This window comes from Gymnoscopelus microlampas, assembly GCF_963454915.1.
Source record: "Gymnoscopelus microlampas genome assembly, chromosome: 13".
Classification (NCBI taxonomy): domain Eukaryota; kingdom Metazoa; phylum Chordata; class Actinopteri; order Myctophiformes; family Myctophidae; genus Gymnoscopelus; species Gymnoscopelus microlampas.
The window spans coordinates 35661666-35682882 of NC_139950.1; the positions used below are offsets into that span (position 1 = coordinate 35661666).

At 41.3% G+C, this 21217-nt stretch overlaps 1 pseudogene across 1 annotated transcript in view; it reads left to right on the plus strand.

Moving 5' to 3' along the window:
- LOC311058637 (VPS10 domain-containing receptor SorCS1-like) overlaps window positions 1–19739 on the plus strand; it is a 51680-nt pseudogene extending 31941 nt beyond the window's left edge. Inside the window, exons 17-27 of the transcript XR_014602913.1 lie at window positions 2493–2606; window positions 3345–3516; window positions 6538–6724; window positions 7029–7162; window positions 7436–7559; window positions 8638–8757; window positions 13221–13348; window positions 16422–16521; window positions 17104–17212; window positions 18502–18656; window positions 19289–19739. The product of XR_014602913.1 is annotated as a VPS10 domain-containing receptor SorCS1-like (transcript). The remainder of the gene's footprint in view (window positions 1–2492; window positions 2607–3344; window positions 3517–6537; window positions 6725–7028; window positions 7163–7435; window positions 7560–8637; window positions 8758–13220; window positions 13349–16421; window positions 16522–17103; window positions 17213–18501; window positions 18657–19288) is intronic.
- Window positions 19740–21217: the final 1478 nt, after the last annotated feature.

A 21217-nucleotide genomic window follows, 5' to 3' on the forward strand; every position in this document is an offset into this window, starting at 1 on the left:
AGTAAAACTGGGACACAGGAAGACACCAGGAAAAGTTCCCTTCCATAGCACTTTATATAATTTTCTGAAAGAAATAAGATCCATTATGTAGAAGTAACCTTATTTTATCAATCAAGGGGTCTTATTTATGAATATTGAACAGAATTACTTTTTGTTATTAAAGGAGAATTTGCTATTTTTTCTCATACTGTATGGTTGAATAATATACTGTACACCTGGACGAAGCCATGTGTATTTCAATAGTAAATGGAAATGAAAAGAAATTACAGAGTATGTTTTTCCTGTCATCACAATCAGAGAAATGACCATGAGTGCATTTTCAGGGGCAGTGCTGGCTTTTAATATTTAGCTGGGGATGTTGAGTTGGTTGTGAGTTGGATCTTTTCCCCTAGAAGTTTGCTATTGATATTGTGCAACATATCCTGAGAGACAGAATTATTTTTATCCCCACTAGTGGCAGGGCTCTAAGGATGACTGTGTCAATCAGTCAGCCTGTCCATCTAGCCAACACTTTCGTCCCCAAACAACATATCTCGAAAACTGCTGTTGCCATGACGTTTTCTGTGCTTTCTGAGCTTCATGAATCCCAGTGGATGGTTGCACGGCCTCTAGGGGATTCTAGTCGGGCTTCTAGTGGGGTTTTTAGACTCTATGTCAAAGCACCTCTTGTAGTGTCCCCCAGAGGTGACTGAGGACTGGCATAGGTTCAGCTTTGTGGGTGTTCTACTTTGCCTTACTTACATGATATTTTTGGGACAGCAGAGTTGTGTTAATTTATTCCCTGGACGTGCTTCTGATAAATGGCGAAATTTGCAGTAGTTGTAAGTTTGTATCATTTAGTATGGGGATTTTACACATATATACAGTATACTGTAGTTATGAAATTATAGATAAATACAATCCAAAGATAGGACGCTCGGGTGGCGCAGTGGTAAAGTCCTTGACCATCACTACAGAGGTTGTGGGTTCGAATTCACTGTGTTCCGGCTTTGTCGGGGTCTATGCGAACACAATTGAGGGGCAGGGAAGCCGGATGGGGAGAGTGATATTTGTTACTGTTACTACATGTATTCCTACGGGCTGGAGTGGCACCTGTCAGCAGGGAGTGTTGGGCGGGAAGAGTAGGACGAGGGCCCTACGTACTCCTGGTGGGGGCTCCTCACTGACAGGTGCATGAGTCAATAGGATAGGAATTAATTGGCATAACGACTACATTGTGGAGAAAAAGGGGGTAAAAATAATTGGCTGCTCTAAATTTAGAATAATAATAATAATAATAATAATACGACCCAAAGATTTAAGAATTTGTAATATCCATAAAAAAACTAAGATTGTTTTTATTTGTTGTCAATCATTCTGTACATTTCTGTAAGTTATTTCAAAACTCATCAATGATTCCAGATACAAAGAGGACAACAGTGTAGATCAACTCTATTAACTAAAAAATAGGTTTTCATTATCATGCAGACATGCACACAGTTGTGATATGATAACCAGGCACTAATTCTTACATCAGACAAGGAAGTCATGCCTCACCTTCCATGTAGCATCTCTGGCCAGCCCAGTTATCTCTCGGTAGCCACTTGGTAGTTGCGTTGTCATCGCTCATTGGTCATAGTGTGGGGTGTGTTTCTTGATTTCTTTTCTTTTATTAAATTGTCCTATTGTTGACTTCACCACTGGTCAGTCAAAAGCACTGATCAGAGACCTGTATTGGCCTGTAGGCTACCCATCAAATAATCTCAATGCTCTTTTTCTCAAGTGCCTAATAAATGTCTACTCCAGCTGTGAGTTAGACCTCCGAGAGGTGTTCCATGATGAAAATAAGATGACAGCGACGCACATACTCTGTCTAGGCAAAACTGTAATTAACATGAATAGGTACAACATCTGCTATGCCCCAATCGTCCAAATCTCCAATGGTGTGGGTTGTAATACTTTACATGTTGCCTTGGGTAGGAATATCTCCCTCTAACCACAGGAGATATGGTTATTATTAATGTATATGTTTAATGCACTCAGTCGCCACCGCATAGGCCCTAGGTTTGCTTCCTGGCAGCAGTGCCTCCGGGCGCTCCAAAGAACCCTATTGGCAGTGTTCACGGGTTGGAAGCCGGCAGCTGCACCAGCGACACCTATTGGTTGGTCGGGGTACCTTTTCAGCAGGGATGGGAACTGAGGGAGATAGTGCCCTTCCAGTGAAACTCCTTGCTGTCAGGTGAAACAAAGTGGCAGCTGACTCTATGTGTATCTGAGGAGGTACGCGGTTTTCTACACCCTCCCCAAAACAACAGTGCCAACAGAGTGCGTTGGCAGCGACAGGGTCTCCAGCACACACAGAAAGAGGGGGGGGGGGGGATTTGTCAATGACCAAATTCTGAAGAAAATTAAAGCAACAGAAAGTTGATAAAAAAATATATTTGATTTCCTATATTAAATGGTGACTGCTCTTTATGACACAGTATTGTGTGTTGTTTTTTTATGCCAAACAGTGACTATGGGTTCCAGAGGCAGCCTGATGGGAGCTGCTCCCCAGCTTTCTGGTTCGTTCCATCGACCGCATCCAGAGACTGCGTCACTGGAGACAGTTTCCTCAACACCACTGGGTATACCAAATGCATCTGTGTTGACAGAGGAAACAAGTAGAAATAGAAGTAGGCAGCGCTTGAATACCAAACAGCTCTGTGAGCTCAGTCTTTCGATTCCAGTCATTCTGTACAGGAACAGTCAGAATTATACATTAGCCAGTAACGATTCCTGGCCCCCAAAAAGGTTTGAGGAGGTGTGACTACAAATTAATTGGTTGTATTTTTTATTTCCTCTGTGTGTGCGTGCGTGTGTGTGCGTGTATGTGTGTGTGTGTGTGTGTGTGTGTGTGTGTGTGTGTGTGTGTGTGTGTGTGTGTGTGTGTGTGTGAGAGAGAGATGGAGAGAGATCATGCATGAAAGTGTCTTCTGTGTGTGTGTGTGTGTGTGTGTGTGTGTGTGTGTGTGTGTGTGTGTGTGTGTGTGTGTGTGTGTGTGTGTGTGTGTGAGAGAGAGAGAGAGAGAGAGAGAGACCATGCATGAAAGTGTCTCCAGTATGTGCTTGTGTTGGTGTGTGTGTGTGTGTGTGCTTCTCGGTGGCTCTCTGTGGGGATGTATAGTACATACTGTATGCACATGCATTTTCACGTACAGTAAATGTATGGCAAGCAGATTGAGATTGTGCAGTGTCCGGGCGCGAGTGTGTCGGGCCGCTTGTGTCTGACTCTTCGTGAGTGCACTGATCTGTATTTTTCATAAGTGCGCAGTGCTTTACCTGGGTATTCTCTTTGTGTGTTCCTTCAACGGTGCGTGTCACAGATATCGCAGGGCTTTGTCCAACAACTGCACAGCGGGGACCCTGTGGAGGTACAGCCCCAGGCGACAGAGGTGTCCCAGTCAGGCCCCCCGGGGGCTCCAGCTTCTTACCAGCGAGGGAACCATGGTAGCCACTCTGGGGAAGAATGTCTCTTTCCTGATTTTCCTGGAAGAGGTGCTGCTCTTACCTCAAAATAATAGTAATGTGTATTGTGTACATAGTAGAACTTCACGTAAAATGTATGTTAATTTAACTCTGAGAGTGTACAAATGGAACCAAATGGACCCTTTTGGGTCCATTTGGTTCCATTTGTACACTCTCAGAGTTAGGACAAATTAACTCTAGTAGACTGTGCATTGAAAGCTGTGTTCAGTCCCCTTTGAGTGTTTTGTGTTAAGCATGAATGCTTAAGAGATATGCTGGTGTTCCATAGCCGTAATCCGTAATTGGCCAAACATGAATAAGTAAAACAAGTCTAAAAGCCCCACTAGCAGTTCCTAGAGCTGCAACTTACATCCAAACGGGTCAAAGTGGTTGAACCGACCGACTTAATCGACATTGCCACCCTGGTTCATAACCATAACATTTTCATACCGTCTGTGTCTGCCTGACGTCCATGTGTTGAGAATCTCTGTTACCCTTTCACCATTTAAACCCTCAAGACTTAGTAAATGAGTTGGCTCTGTACTTTTTTCCGTCGACACATCTCTTTGCCAGAAATAGCCGAAATGCAAGCTCACAACGTGTTGCTACGTGATGTCTTGTGAGCTTGTACAGTTAGATCTGCTATTTTTGGCTTTCTTGCAAGGGAGAAAATGTGGTACAAGGTCCATGATTCTGCTACAAGAATGTGGTACAAGGACATCCCCCCCTCGAACAAAATACATACATTTTTAACATTTCAACAAAGGAAGAAGAGTTGTTGATTTTAAAGTGAATAAAAGCTAACTAAACTGGGCTACACTAAAGCAACATTTTGAATGATCTTTGCTTGTGTCTCAGATGCATGGACTAGATGAAGACATGCATTGCCTATACTCTTGGATGTCTGCTAATCGTTTTGATGATTAGCGCATGGCATTACATCCTTTGTGAGTTAAAGACAATGCACTACTCAAGTTCCTTCTGGTAATTCCTGTACCGGGTGCACAGTCTAGAAAAGTTCTTTACAATCAGAGGATTACCAGGACTCACGGAAATGTCCTTCAGGCACTTTGTACTTGGTTGGCACAGGCAGCTCCCAGAACAGCAAACACAAAGCCTTCTTCAATGCTGAAGAAGGCTGTGTGCCGAAATGTGTTTGTTGTTCTGCGTACTGCCCGTGCCAAATAAATACAACGTGCCTGAAGGACTGAGTGCTGGTACATGTAATCCCTCTGATTAATGCCTTTGTTTCACACACAAATACACACATGGCCTGGTACAAATATTAATAATTAAATATGTTATCTTTTACATAAGTAATAGTTCTAAAACTTTTCGAAATTCACATGGATCATTTGTGAACGGAAGAGATTTGTCACATAAATTACACAAAACTCACAGAGGGCAGAATATACAGTAATGCCCAGGTATGCGCGCGCAGCTGTTCACTTATACAGTCGTTTAGCCACAAGGAATTTCGCCCAGATTTCTCCATTTCCACTTTAAACCCACTGACCGAACACAACCGCAATGTTTACTGCATCTTTTTTTTCAGTGTCAAGTCATGGCCACTTTGTTGAGCCAACCATCCATAGGCATGTTGATGTCACTGAGTGCCAGGTCGTCTAGTTTCAGTTTATAGCCTGGGACAAGGCTTGCTCAAAATGCTAAACAATACTTTATGATGGCTGAAATCGTTTTTTTCTTTTAATATAATACTGTATTGTGATTGTGATTGTGATAAGATAGACATATCTCCATGTTGTCAGACTAATATCACGCTGCGTATATTCGCTACTGTGAAAGCCATAGTGTGAAGTTGTACAGGGATGCAATAGCAAACACTAAATAATGAGTTCTCAGTCACATCTGCTGTGTGAGAATGATATGCAGGCTACAGCATTCTATTCACTAAGCACACAGTGCACTTACAGTAAAAGCATTTACATAGTGATTAACACTAATGGTATACACTCTAAACTCTAATCACTACTTTTATATGTCAGGTAGTACAGCTTGATGCATATAATGTTCTCTAATTCCTTTTTCTTGCTGACCTCACCAGTGGTCAATCAAAAGCAGTAACTGATGACCTGCGTTGGCATGTATTTGTCAAACTCTAAATGCTTTTTAGCTGAAAATGTGTGGGAAAAAAGGTTAAATACTGAAAAACCACTTAAACCCTATACCCAGGTAGGATTCCCAAGGACTCTATTCTAGGTTCCCTCCTGTTTTTGCTCTACACTAAATATATTAGCTGAATGTTTACCCAGGAACAAAGATGCTAGGGTTCAATTGGTTAAGGACCAGTACGCATTATAACTTGCATGCATTATTTTTGTACGAATGTACTGTATTCATTTTGTGCTACTTTTCTTTTAAAATAAATAGTTGTTACCCGTATGGTGTTTCAAACTTTGAGAATTCCATGTTGAATAGGGATAGGGATATTAGGGATAGGGATATTAAATAGGGATTACAGTAAAACATAAAACAAATTACAACAAAGCAGAACATTCAACACACACCATTCAAACCTGCACAGCACAAAACATGATGAATAAAACCACAAAGTGGAGTCGATAAAATCCAAACAGCAGGCCCATTTTCAGTGGAACCATCATTAGGCAGAAGTCAATTAGGCATTTTAGTCAGAACAATAAAGGTGCCAGGAGTTGTGACGTGCTCCCTGACTCCACCTGCTGGTTTCTTGAGGTGTGTCTTTTCAGTTGCTGTCTCCCTTATACTCCATGTCACTTTATGACAGGAACAGATCTTCAAAGCACGAAGATACGTTCTTGTCAGCAAACGACACCGCTGTGCGAGTATAAATTAACCTTTATTGCTGCCTCTGAGCGTGGTTGTAACAAAGGCCATATTGCGTAGCAGTGTCAGAGGCAGCAACATATCAGATATGCTTTTGCCTGTAGATATTATCTTCAGGTGTACATTCACCAACTTAATTGCTGTGGAGATAAATTACACACACACTCTCTTTTGGCAATTTTTGAAACAACAGTGTAATAATGTGTTATAATTCTGTTCTTGTAGGGTCTCGGCTCATCGACAAGTATAACAGTGGACTTTGGTGATGGCACGGGCATATCCTACGCTAACATAAGCTCTATTGAGGACGGAATTGAGCATGTCTACAGTAGGGTGGGCATCTACCAAGTGTCTGCTACAGCGCGGAACAGTATGGGGTCCGACCGGGTGGTCTTCTACCTCCACGTCACCTGTGAGTCAGGATTCACCAATCACCAGTGTGAGCTAGTGTATAAGTAGTCATATTATGCATACTTCTAATGTCATAATGTCATAATCTAATGATTATGGCATGATTATCATAGCACTATTGTGATGTTATGTTATGCTATGCTTGCAGAATAGGAGAGATGAACCTATTGTTAGTGGTATTTCAATGAGCCGCATGAATGAGCAAGATTGAATGGCTATGTACGACTCAATTTCCTAAAACATACATTATTTTTCTGCCTTTCTGCCTGAACGCGTTCATGCCGTTTTGTGTTTTGCTACTGAAGGTGGACTGGAGCAGGTCCAGCTCTTGGCTCCCTCGGTGGTTGTCAAAAACAAAGCAGTTAACCTCACCACAGTGCTGCACCCCAGCAATGCAGGGACTGTCACCTATTACTGGTGGTTTGATAACAGAACTGAGGTCAGCCTTACTTTTTCTCACTACTTAATGGCTTGATATACTTAGTTGCACACTGTGCCGCGCACCAAGCTCCCAAGCTCCGAACACGGTTCAGTGCAACGTGTTGTGAGCTTGTAGATCTGCTATTTCCGGTGCGTGACACCTGACACACAACCAAGTACAAATACAGCTTTGCTGCTACTGTACCAACTTTATAGTCGCAGAGTGGCATTCCATGTTCATGAGCTATATTTGTGAATCAATTTTTTCTTTGTTTCTCTATCTCTCCGTCAGCCCATGGTGTCTTTGGTGGGAGGGATGTCCTTCACTTTCCACACAGAGGGAGTTCACACAGTCACTGTTCAGGCATCACTCGGCAGCACCGTCCTTCAGGACAAAGGGACTGTAATTGTCTATGGTGAGGCCATGTTTCTATGTACAACACAAATCCCAACAGTGGTGATCTAATATAGGCTGGTGTCAAACTGCCTACCACTTGGATAGCTGGGCTTCATTCCTTTTTAAATGTATTTATTTATTTAGATTTAGAGTAGCCAATAATGTTTTACCACCTTTTCCTCGTTATGCCAATTGATTCCTCCCCACACACATTTCTGTGTTGTAACTGCTGTTGTATCCACTGACTCACCTGCCAGTAGAAGAGCCCCCACCGGGAGAACGTAGTGCCTTCGTCCTACTCCTCCCGCCCAACACGCACACTCCCTAGAGGCCAAGGAAAAACATTCCCACTATTTCCCAATAGGCCAAGGAAGAAATGCCACCATACATTTTTCAAAACGGCTTCATGGTGGCGCTATAACAGGCCGATTCACATTTTGACCTATAACTCTTGAATACAATCAAAATGATTTCCCCTTGGATTCCTTGGATCATCACGCAACTCCCCAAATAAGCCATGCACATTTCAAGTCTTCCGCCATATCACATTTCTCATATTCCATTCCAATTGGCTATGATTGGCTTCCAAAGTTTGTGGGGGTGGTGCACAAAATGCCACACATCATGAACGCAGTGCCCGATTGCTGGGAAATTTTGCACACACATTCCCACTAAGCCAAGGAAGAACCTCCATCCCAAATGTTTAAAATCTCCTCATGGTGGCGCTACAACATCAACATATTTTTTTCCCCTGGATTCCGTGGATAATGACGCAATTTATAGGCCCTGTTTGTGCCAGATTACATTTTCTGCCATAGTGTGTTTTCTTCAAAACACACTTTTTGCTACTACTCCTACAAATTTTGTCCAAAACTCACACAAATTGGTACACATTATCTCTGGGGTCATGTGATCAAGATTCAAGATGTGCTTGAGTTGGCTATGACCAAAGTTTGCGGGCCCTGGTTAGGAAACCCCGGCCTGGTGGAGACCTTTATGGAGGCGATTACGGATATCTAAATGGCAGTTTCCCAGAGGTGAAGTTCAACTGTTTTACGTATTTGGTCAATTGCATTTCTGTCTCTGTTTCACTGCAGAATATTTCCAGTCACACATTTTGGCGTTCTCCTCTAATCTGGATGAGCTGAACCCCGGGGTGGCTGAGTGGAGACAGGACATCGGCCGAGTTGTCAAGAGTTCCATGGTTCAGGTCAGTTGTAACTGATAGCTGCTATAATGAGCGTTATTTAACTTTTTGGACGACAGTGGTATGATACATCGGTACGGAATCATACAGGAGACTTTCAACCTGGAGTCCCTATTTTGGTCAAAAATAGCAGATCTACAAGCTCACAAAGCTTAAGAATACAATTTGCACCTTCTGACAAAATATCGGTCAATATGTTCGGTAATTGGTGGTTTAGGACTCTCTAAAATCTGTATTGGCTTCAGACCCAGATATGTGGCATGGGTCGGGCTCTAATGAGCGTGATGTTCTGCTCAGAGATTAGTTGAATTGGACATTCAGTCCTTATTCAGTTCTGCTCAGTAAGGACAATTTTAAGCTAGCCTGAGGTGAAAAAGTATCTTCTGACTAGCAAACTTTCTTTTCCTTGTTTCTTTATCTTTACTTCTACTGCTATACTCTTTACTTTATCTATGGTAGTACAGTATGGCCTGGGTTATACACAGTGCCACTTGCTGTGTAATTCTGTTTGTCAGGGTTTTTCTCAGCTCCCTTGTCATATGCCCATATATGGAGAACCATGATGTCATCATTATATGTCCATTGCCCATATTTGGCAATATATGGGCATATCGTCTGATCGGGGGTTCTGGTAAACCGTATTTCCACTGGATCCCCAAGTATACCTATATATGGGCATATCTGTCAGAGATTCACACCAGGCACCACTCTCCCTCAGTTCCTCTGTGATACGCTACGTTTGTTATGCCCACCTCTCCATAGTCCATGTTACGGCATGTTACGTCAGTGACCGTCCACTGTGCACCCAACCCAGTCTTTGTGACGCGAACAGGCCTTTCCCACCGGATCGTAGTAACTTGGCGAAGCCCTTTTCACGCGGAAGATGAGCTCTCTGAAGCCTCTCACATGAGTGGACCGCATTAAATAACTCCCAAAACCCATGCATTACCAGATGGCGTGAGCAGTGACAGAAGGGGGGGCATCGCCATGTTACTACGATCCCGTGTTTGTGACGCCTATCTTTCCATATATGGGCATGTTTGTGACACAACCGTCCATCCACGAGGAAATATGTCGTTTAAGTGTTAAATGACTAATGACTGGCGTAACAGGCTGTCCACATGAACTCTGAGATCCATATTGCAGCCACGCCTTTCCCTTGTAGATGTGGATGATTTTATTTTTGAGCGGTGTGGCCGCTCCTATAAGTGGGGTTGGGAATTCGTCTTTCCCTGTACTGTGATTGGCTGACTCTATTCACACCCTTTTCGCCGTACCGTGATTGGCTGACTCTGTTCAGACCCTTTGCTTTGATTGGCTAGCGAGACGCATGATGAAATAATAAATAGCACCACGCAGTTCAAAAAAATCTTCTTTTTTTTTAAAGTGAGCTTCCATCACTGTGATGACCGCTGTTGTTTCTTTTGATTGATTGATTGATTGAATATTTTATTAGGCAAAAAAAATGTAAAACAACACATTTACATTTAAAATACTTTGTCTAACAGGTCCGTTCATAAAAGTCCTTGCGGACTTGTTTCCAATGAGGGCCTTGGTATTCAATTCATAGACATATATAGTGGCATCACAGTTCGAATATCATTACACAAAGAAAATAAAAAAAACAGCAAGAATATATATATACATCTATATATCTATATATATATCTATACACATATATATATATATACATACATATATACATACATATAATACTAAGTACAACAAAAGAAAATAAAAAAATAAAAAAAGGGGGGGGGGGGAGATATGTACAAGAACAGGGGGGGGTCGGCTATCTAATGGGAAAATGGTACTACCTCCTCTTTTGGCCTCCTGAAAGGTGATTTTTTAAGGCTCTTTTAAATGAGCCCAGCGAACTGCATTTTTTGAGGGATGGGGTTAGCCCATTCCAATCCTGGGTGGCAGTGCTGTAGAAGGAGAATTTGCCCATGTTTGTTTTATGGGTGGGTGGTACCAAATTGTTGTTAACGCTCCCTCTGGTATTGTGACTGTGGGTGTCACTAACCTTTTGGAGGTATTTACTCAGATATGCGGGAATAGGGGGCATATCGGGCAAATTTTCGTTTACAATTTTGAAGGCCAGTCCCATTTTTAGTTGTTTAACCCTGTCTTCCACCCTGAGCCAGCCTAGGCTGGCAAAATGGGCGGGAGAAAGGTGGGTCATGGGCCCCAATCCGAGGAGTAGCCGAATCAGTTTGTTTTGGGAGGTTTGAAGCTTAGTCTTCAGTGACACTGAGGTGTTGGAGTACCAGGAGGTGCTAGCATAGTCAAAATGTGGTTGAATCAGGGCCCCTGAGAGGGTCCTGAGGGCCTGTGGGTTGACAAAAGAGGAAACTCTGCCCATAAATTTGGTTCTCTGGTTTACTATTTTGACCACCTTTGTCCCCATGCTTTCACCCGACAGGTATTTGTCGAGAATACAACCCAAATAGGTAATCTCTTCTTTGCTAGCGATAATTGTGTCATCGACTTTGACCTTGAAATCATTTACCTCCATCTGTCTGAGGGAATGTTTGGTCCCAAAGAGAATGGATTCAGTTTTCCCAAGGTGTAGTGACAGTTTGTTATCGGTAAGCCAAGTACGGATTTTTGAGAGTTCAGAGCTGAGCGCCTCCTCAACTTGCAACTTGTCCTCTCCCGAGATCAGGAGTGCCGAGTCATCAGCGAACAGGAACAATTTGCAGTTACAGGCAGCATTCATGTCGTTAATGTATAAAAGGAACAGTAACGGCCCAAGAATGCTGCCCTGAGGAACCCCACAGCTCACCGGGAGGGAAGAGGACATGGTTCCGTTGATGTCAACCACTTGCTCTCTACCCTCCAAGTAGGATCTCATCCAGTTTAATGATGTGCAGTCAAAACCAATCGCCCTCAGCTTATCAAGTAAAATTGAATGGTTTACAGTGTCGAACGCTTTTTGGAGGTCCAACATGACCATGCCGCAGTATTTGCCCGCGTCTACCTCACGTTTGATGTAGTCGGTCAAATACATCAGGCATGTGTTCTAAATAACACCGCTCACTTCACACTGGGTGTGATTTCTTTGTTGTTTTTGTGAAAGATTTAGAAAATGTGCTCTATAATGAAATATCCAAAATAGGGACTCCAGGGTCAAAGTGGTTAAATTTACAAAAATATAAAAATGGCTAAGGGACAGAATACACACCTGTAAGCTCTGATCTAGAAAGCACAAACAGAAAAAGTATCATTAGTATTACTACTGCACATGCGTTAAAGTAAACTTCGTCAAACACTGAAAGCCAATAAAAGCACACCCACACACAATGGTGGCCATTTGCCCATCAAGCCGCTGTAAGCCGCAAGGCTTCAGCCTTGAGGAAACATCAAATCCTCATGTCATGTACATAGTACAGAGTGAATTTTGTGGTAAAGTGCCAAAGTGCCTCCAGTTTTCCTGTCTCAGAAGCTCCATCGATGTCAAAAAAACAGCAGGTTATGTAAAAGGCCTGGATACCGAGTTATATATATCCCGCAGTGGCCCTCAGTATGAAACATTCACTCTGACCTTCTGTCTTGTCATATATTACCATGGTTTACACCAGGAAGTTGACAGCAGACCTCTGGTTACGGCGCAAATGCACTTAAAAGCTCTGCCCTTTACCATAGACTGTCAAATTGAACTTGCATGTTTAACTAGATCTATGTGTTATCCTGACAGTGACTGGTACTTACTGTACATAGATGACTTCTGAAGCAGAATAGTGAAGACTTTCATATAGTTAGAGCCACTCAATCCCATTTGAGGGCTAGACCATACAATACCCAAAAAAAAGATGCTACACAGTAAAAAAAAAAGTGTCAAAACTGTAGCCTGGTGTAGCATGAAATTTGCTCTTGCCGATTCGTCTGGTTTCCCAGCTATACATTTTTTTTCACTGAGCATTTTATTGTGACAACTTCAACCATGTTTTTTTCTAAAGGTCACATAAATGCAGTGATTTCTATGACCTTTAGCAAACAAAACAAGAAAAGCATGGTCTTCACTGGTCTTCACTACGGCTTGACCATATAAATCAAAACAGTGTGAATTAAAGGGATAGTTCACCCCCAAAATGACTTTGTTTCCCTATCGATTAGTCACCCCATGGAGACTTGAATTCATGGATATGTTTTAGTTTTTGTCGCATTCCTAAGGCAATAATTTGATGACCAGCACACATACGTGTAGGCAGGTAGGTAGGCAGCGGTTCCGGTAGGAGATACAAAGGAGACTCTTTGTGTCTCCTACCGTAACCGCTGCCGGTCATCAAATTATTGGCTTAGGAATGCGACAAAAAAAATAAATATATATATATATCCATGAAACCAAGTCTCCATGGGGTGACTAATCGATAGAAAGAAGAAAAAAAAATTTGGGGTGAACTATCCCTTTAAGGTACTAAAACTAGGATTTTGTTTTGTGTGTGTGTGGTTGTTTTCTAAAGGTCACAGGAATCAGTGAAGACCAGCTGTTGGTCTCAGTACTTCCTGGTTTACCCACGGCTGCAGAGTTTTTCATTGTTCCTGAGAAGAGATCAAAGGACCAATCACCAGATGGCAAGTGGGCACACTTAGATCAGGTACTGTCACAGTCTATTTAATGAACCACCAATCTCTCTAAATGTACTGTAAAATCCTGAGTCTCAATTTATTAAACCTTGTGTCCCTGTTTTATACTGTAGGTGAACATAAACATTAAATTCATAATTCCAAGCTTGTGGATTGTAGGCGTGTAGGCTTTTTTCTCCATTCGGTATGACAAAGTACTATATATAGGGCTTAAGTGGTAAATCTGAGAGTTTGTACACTCTGAAGTTATGTGGATAAATTAACACTGAAGAGTTTACCGTGTAGCACTGTTTTGCATGTTTGCCAAAATTGGATATAAGTACTGTACAATAGACAATGTCACAGCACTCATAAGATTTTCTATTTCATCTGCTGTATTATAAAGTAAGTACTATGAATTTACAGATGTGTAAATGTGGATGCCTTCTCACTTTGCTGCTTTCCTGGGAAGGTGCCTTTGTCTTTGACTTATAGAAAAACTAAACCCAGCTAATGTCACTGCAGTGCCTTTTCATTATCCTTTGTAGACTACGTAGAGTTCCAAAGTGATGAAGAGACACAGAGGACAAGGGGACATTGTTTACTATGTTCCCATTTTAGGAACATACAGTAGTAGGCAGACGACATGGTGCATAATCATGAACAGCATCCCAAAACTAAAGCCTGAACTGAACTCTTCCAAGGTTATTATAGTTTAAATAAATTCAGTTATTTTTTTATTTTGATTTAGTTAACTTCAATTTAAGTTTTAATTGGTTTTAAAGTAGATTTTCTAGATTAGTATGTTTTGTTTTTATTACTTTTAGTTCTACTGTAGCTTTTATTGTAATATGAGGTATTTGTCAGGGACGAGATTCAAAAAGGTCAGAAAAAGTATTTTGTTAACACACACACACACACACACACACACACACACACACACACACACACACACACACACACACACACACACACACACACACACACACACACACACACACACACACACACAGACAGACACACACACAGTTAAACTGGCACAGCATACATGATAGATTTCATATCCACGCAAAATACTAGGCTTACAGTATGTATGAAATATTGACAAGAACAATCTAGGAAATGTTCTCAATATCTTTATTTTTTTCAGTTATCTTGTTTTTGTATTTGTTGTTTTAGTTTTTTGTTATTTTGTTATTTTTAGTAAACTATAAAAAACATGCATATTATATCTATCTACAGTAATAGTCACTGATGCCTATATCTCGGCTATAGTTTGACCATCCACCAGCCATAATACAAGGTGGTGGAATCAAGTGAGTAAATGTTACCTATTAGAATGCTTTTCTCATTATAGCTCCAGAAATTATAATTGCATCCACAGCACTGCAATGGTGTAATCATGCAATGGTAACGTCAATCGTTTAGATTTGTTTATTTAGCCACATAACAAGAAAACACTGTTCCCTTGATAATATTCATTATGTCAGTGGTTTCATGGTTCTATTTTAATAATGAGTTTTTTTCCCTCTTCATTGCTTTAATCACACATGCGTAGAGAAGAGAATTAATGTTCTTTTATTAGAGATACACGTGCACCATTACATTAATTTCTCCACTAGCAACGTAACATACAACTTGAGCACTAGAGGGCAATCTTTTCCCATCCACACACAACTAGATACTGTATTGCAGCATCCCTCACATCAGTACCAATTACATTCATTCTTAAATCTCTGTATACCTCACACCTTCACTGTCATCTTTGTGAGACTTGTATGAATTTTTACTCATTTATATGGGGCCCATAAACATTTCAAATCATCATGCTTTATGGTCATTATAGCGCACTTAGATTTTTGCAACATGGGGCTTTGACTCATAGATATTCTGCTGTGCTGTTTATTGCTTTTGTTGCCTTAGAAAGCTATGAAATATGTATGTGAAACAATAAACCGGAGCTGTTGTCGAACTTCTGTGCAGGCACAAGGCTCGTTTGTGCATCATAACAGATAGAGGCTCCATGTATTAGCAGTAAACTCAATTCCTTTGGCTCAGAGTTTGACTTGAACTAAGTTAATAGGTATTTAATTACATTGATGCATCATATAATTGGCGCTTTCGAGAAAGGAGACAAACGGTGGGGCATGCAGCCTGTATTGGGAATTAAAAGGGATGTATTTATCCAAAGCCTGTCTGATTACCTGGCAGAGCCTTACAGACAATAGGGTAATAAATCTTCAATTCACTGTTGTTCAACAAACGAGTTAGTGTGCATTGCATATGTGTGGCGAGTGTAACCGCGCGGACGAGTATGTGTGCGCGTGTCCGCGCGTGCGTGTGTTTGTGTTGGCGCGTGCGTGTGATGTGATGTCTGGAGCAGCTTATTAAAATGTGTAATAGATTTACTGACCCTGATATGCCACTAGAATAAAAAGTAATTATTCATACTGTGTCGAGCAGTCTAATTTTAACCAGTGGAAAGATTTTAGAAAGAGCGAGATGGAATTACCGGTGCATGGCTAAGGACTCAAATGGGCTCTGGGAAGGCGTTTTGGTCTCCTGTTAAATCACTGCTTCATTTAGGTGTGAAGAGCAGGGGAACTCAGGGCATTTTAGAGAGAAAAAAAAATACTTAAACCGGATTTTTCATATTACGTGGAACATGCCTTGATTTCCATTTTCCCGAGTCACTGAGCTTTTAAATCACTTAATGGGTAGATTAATTATATATACAAACACATACTGCACGTACCTGTACTGTGGATCAAAGAGTCTGTGTGGTCAATGGAAATGGTAAAAGATGTAAACATGTCATTGATCTCAGCCCTAAGCAGAGCCCCTTTCACAAAGGAACTCCATTGTTGTCTTAGGCCACGCCAGGCCAGGTATAGATGACGTTCCATGCAGCTAAAGTTGACTTATGGTTTAGTTCTCCATGTCGTATCAACGCTTGCTCCTCTTTAGCGGCAAGTAAAAATTATGATTCATAATTCACACTGCTGGATGAAATGACTTGAGGTTAAAATATTGATGACCGTGTAATGGCGCTGCCACTGCTGCTAACAGAGACGCTTGTCTTTCCCCCTCCACCCACCCCTCAAGCTTTCCCAGGTCTTGTTAAGTGCCCTCAACCAAGACCTTATTTGGTTCACAGTCAGACCAGGGGTAAAGGTGAATGTCTACGCAGCTCGTTTGTCTCCAGGTGAGTCCACCGCTTCAGCCATAAACCTTTACCTTCCCATACAATGTTTTTTTTTAAAAGTGAAGGGGCATGAAATAGTGAAATCCCTGGTATTGGGTCGATTTGCATAAGATGAGTTATGTTCAACACCGTATCGTCGCTGTTGGGTGGTAACCTTGACCTGTATGTCCAAAACCATTACATTTCAGGAAATGGAAAAAAGTACCCGTGTTCCAAAGTAGTTATTTAGTCACAATGCGTCACAGTGTGATGCGTTATAAGCTTGTTTATTGGCTATTTTCACTCCTTTTGCACGACACTGCGTAACCATGAAGTGTAACAAAATATGAAATATGGAGATGCAAGGTTTCTGCCCGACAGCGAAGATTTGTAATCTTTTCACTCAGGAAATTAATGTAGGTAACGTTATGACCTTTTCCATCCAAAACCTGCCCCTGGTTCGCTGTTGTTGCCATGCGGAAACAGCTTATATTACAGTTATATTATGGCATACCATCTCTGTAATACATAACAAATCTAAAAAATATGTGTTCTCTGCTACATTTGACCAGCATTTGCATTCTGTCTCTTTATTTGTCAAAGCCCCTCTTGTGGACAGCAGTGATGGCCGCCACAATAGTGCTGCAGTCATCATGCTAGTCTCAGTCGTACTGATGGGCTTGGCCGTCTTTGTAATATACAAGTTTAAAAGGTACAGTATCCTGAATGTAACATACAGTGACACTTAACAGCAAAGTCAAATGAAGTTGAAAGCAGTCAGGAGTTTCAGGCTCTCCTCTCATTGGAGTAAATATCAGAACGATAATATAGATTCCCTTGCATAATGGCCCAAGTTATAGTCAGTCAGTCCCATTATCCTCGGAGTAAGCACCTCAGTTCTCAGCTCCTAAAACTTTCCAAAGCGGTTTCAGAGTCGATATAATTCTGAGTTATGGACATCAGCGACACAATAATAGCCTGAGGAATAAGACAATTCTCCTCTGTCTCAATCTGCAGAATATTACTTCGAATGACAGTCTAATCAATTCTCCCGGAGACCTGAATGAGTGCCAGAGTCCTGCAGTTATCAATATTCATCTATCTGACAATGTGAGGGTTGACCTTTAGGAAATGCTAAACACAGTCATTCAGGGTGAGTCGCACACTGCAGAATGGCAGGAAAGGTTGAAGAGATAAGTCCTGAGACAACATATATTATACAGCATTGGGGAGGGGGTTCACGTGGTATAAACATCATCCTCTACAACCCTCTGGCAAAGGAAAACGCTCTAGTCGGACAGTAGTCAGCATCCTTGAATCATCTTAAGCACTTTCAACCTGGCTCCCTACATTGTTAAGATTTTCTAAAGATTAAAAAAATAAATTCTGTTCACACATTTTCACACACAAAAGTGAAAATAGCAAATCTACATCCTCACAACACATTGACATATTGAGAGCTTATAGATGGGCTATTTTAACATTTTGTTTTTTTGTACAACACTGTTGTACTATTAAATATAAAGCAGGGCTTTAGTGGTGATTTTATGCTTTGGCAACAAAGTGTCACTCGACAACAACAACGCATTTCAAATGGACAAATGTTATTTTTCACTTACTGGAAGTCAAACATGACACTTGGAGACTGGATTATTTTACGTAAACGGGAGCAGAAAAAACAGCATGAGCTGTAGAACAACATCAATGAAGCGGCATCTGAAATTGCCAATGAAAGATTGTATGTCAAAAGTAGAAATGGAATGAAGAATGAAAAACTGATCTGGTACACCATGTCAAAAGTGAGCACTGACCTATGGAACACAAAACGCAATGGCTTTCCAGCAATGCTCTGCTGTCCACCATTTAAAAATAGAATGTTACACTTTTCATGCTTATTGAATGGCCTTAGTGAAACCGAGTTGTTTTCTTCACTCTCCTTCATCACCCTGCCTTCTCAGCTCCAAGCATTTTAGGTTTGTTTTTTTCCTCTCCACTGTGCAGGAAGATTCCTGGCATCAATACATACACAACAGAGCAGCCAGAAAAAGAACAAGAGGTCATCCCAGCAGTGACCTCTATAGCCATCCCAAGCCCTGGGGGAGCTGTTGTGACCTCACAAGAACATGTGAACATCAAGTTGGACTCACAAAGTATAGGTACAAGAAGTATCTCTTTTATTTCCAGATTTCTTTTAAAGCCTGATTTATACTTAGTCGTACGATGGTGTCCCTAATCAAAAATATCTCACAACGAATCACGATGCAATGCGCAGTGAGCTCGTAGATCTGCCATTTTCGTCCCGGACGCTGTCGTACAACAGAGGATAATACAGGCAATACGCCGATCAGTTCTCACACAGCATTCAATATTTTGTTGAAAAAGTTTCAGTGTTTTTTGTTGTTGTATTATATTGTGCCCCAAGTATATCATTGTATTGATATGTTTTGCCAATATACTTTAGTTTTTAGTTGCTGACCTTCTTTTTTAACGGTACATGCTTTTAGAAATCACAGATAACTCAACAATTTACCAGCGTGAGGTAATGTGCAGAGAGTATCAGGAGCAGTTCTTTGGTGCCGATAAATTAATTAGTGCTTCAGGAAGGTAGCGTTGAAAGCATTTTCATCAAAGGAAATATTGATTGATTTATACTTTTACCCACACAGCTTAACAATAGCTGCCTGCTACCATTCAAGATAGATGTGTTTGCATGTGAAAATACGCCCGTATGCAAATGTCGCCACATAAAATTCCCCCACTGTCTGTTCTCTCTCTTCTCCCTCGCCAGGCTACCTGCCATCTCACACAGACATCAAGCTCTCTGATGAAGCGCCCCATGTGTTTTAATGTTGAGAGTCTATGGCCGACTCGAAAGCAATACATCTTCTTTGGCAGTTACTTCCAGCAAGCTATGAAACCGTGGTCTCAGTGAATGGTCTCGAGTGTTTTCCTGCCCATGCATGGATGGACCAGTTCACACTGTGCAGCCCAAAGCCTCCGAGGAGAGTGTACAGATTTATACTTGCGCCTCGAAAAGGGGGACAATTTTTTGACTTGAAATACATGTATTTTTGCAAGGACATTGATCTATTCATGTAAATATTGTACAATCCCGAAAATGAGGGAGCTGGAGAGGTTATTTGTCTTAGCTGGTCAGAGCAATATGTCTTCTCCAAGAGATAAAAACAGCAGAACAAAACAGATTTATGGTAATATTTCAAGCTATGACTCCGTTTCTGGTCTCTGGCCTCACTTTTGTGATGGGGAGATATTTTAACTACGTACACAGTACACACCTTATCTGGTGTGAGACAATGAGCCAGATTCATTACTGTTTGTAAAATCTGGTAATCTTATCACAAGTTTGTAATAGGAAACCAAGGAGGACTCTACCTGTGTCCCACATCTGTGTATTTCATAAAACCTGGCCCATTGTAAAGTAAAATCTGATGTACTACGTCAAAACAAACACAAGAGCAGTAGATTAAAGTGATATAGGGAGATGCCAGACCTGATTTACTGGAGGAACTTCGAAGGCATTACATTAAATCACACACTGCATAGTCCAGGGTATTAATTTAACTGAAAGTGTGGTCCATAAGGGTCAGAGGGAAATTAACACGCAAGATTTTTCTGTGTACTGTTACATTGTACAAGTTAACACATAATTTATACCCCATTTCACAACGGTGTCTCTTGGCTTTATATGGCTAGCATTGGCTACCCATTATACAGATTCGAAGAAGCAGTACTATACTGTGGTAGGAACCCTCATCAAACATACGGTGTATTTTGCATCTGTATCAGTGTTGCACTTTCCTTGACTGATGCAAAGCCAAATTGAGTAGACTTCTTGAAACAAAAAAGGTTGTCTCGTATTTATGGTTGCACCTGGAAGGAGAACACAATTTGAATCTTATTTGAATAAGAAGCTGCAATGCAGCAAACACTTGCTCTATCGCAGCAAACACGTAAAAGTGGAAAATCTACAATGGCACAATGGATTTCATATTTTGCCACGCAATACAAACAAGAATCCCAATCTTATGTTCTGTTTTATGACGGCTTCCTCAAACTGACCTGAGGGTAAGGTCGCAGCAAAATCCTTGAAGCTTTCTCAAGAGTACCTCCCATGGCATTGAAATGTATCTGACATTTATTCATAACAACAAAGAGATGCACCTGTAGCCTGCTACACGCATGTCTTTCCTCTCAAGTTGTGTACAAATTCTCTTTTACTTTCTGTTGTGGAGTTACTCTCAGTCTGGGCCCTGTATCTATTGTCACAATAGCAATGTCTTGTAGCTGTCTGCTGCTGAGGTTACAGTGATTCAGAAGAGGTTACTCATTGGTTTGAACGAGGTTTACCGTCAAGGAAAACCATCAAAAAGGCTGCCGATCTGCTTGTCTCCTTTCCTGCGAGAGAGACACACAACAAGGCTCTACCTACGCACAGAGCTACGGCTGCCTTTGGTTGGTCAGCCACTGTCTCTTAGGGATAAGCGCTGAAGTTATTGTTCATCAAACTTTCCTTTTTAAGTGTTGTCAGCATCAGACGTGAGTAAGACAAATTGACTGGAAGCTTCTTCCTCATGCTTCTTCAATGGGATTGAGACGGAGGCATAAACAAGCATAACGTCCTCCATCAGGCAGAAATCTGTTATGGTCTCTGAAGACCGATTATCAGAAGATGTGCTTTTATTCTGTGCTTGTTGTT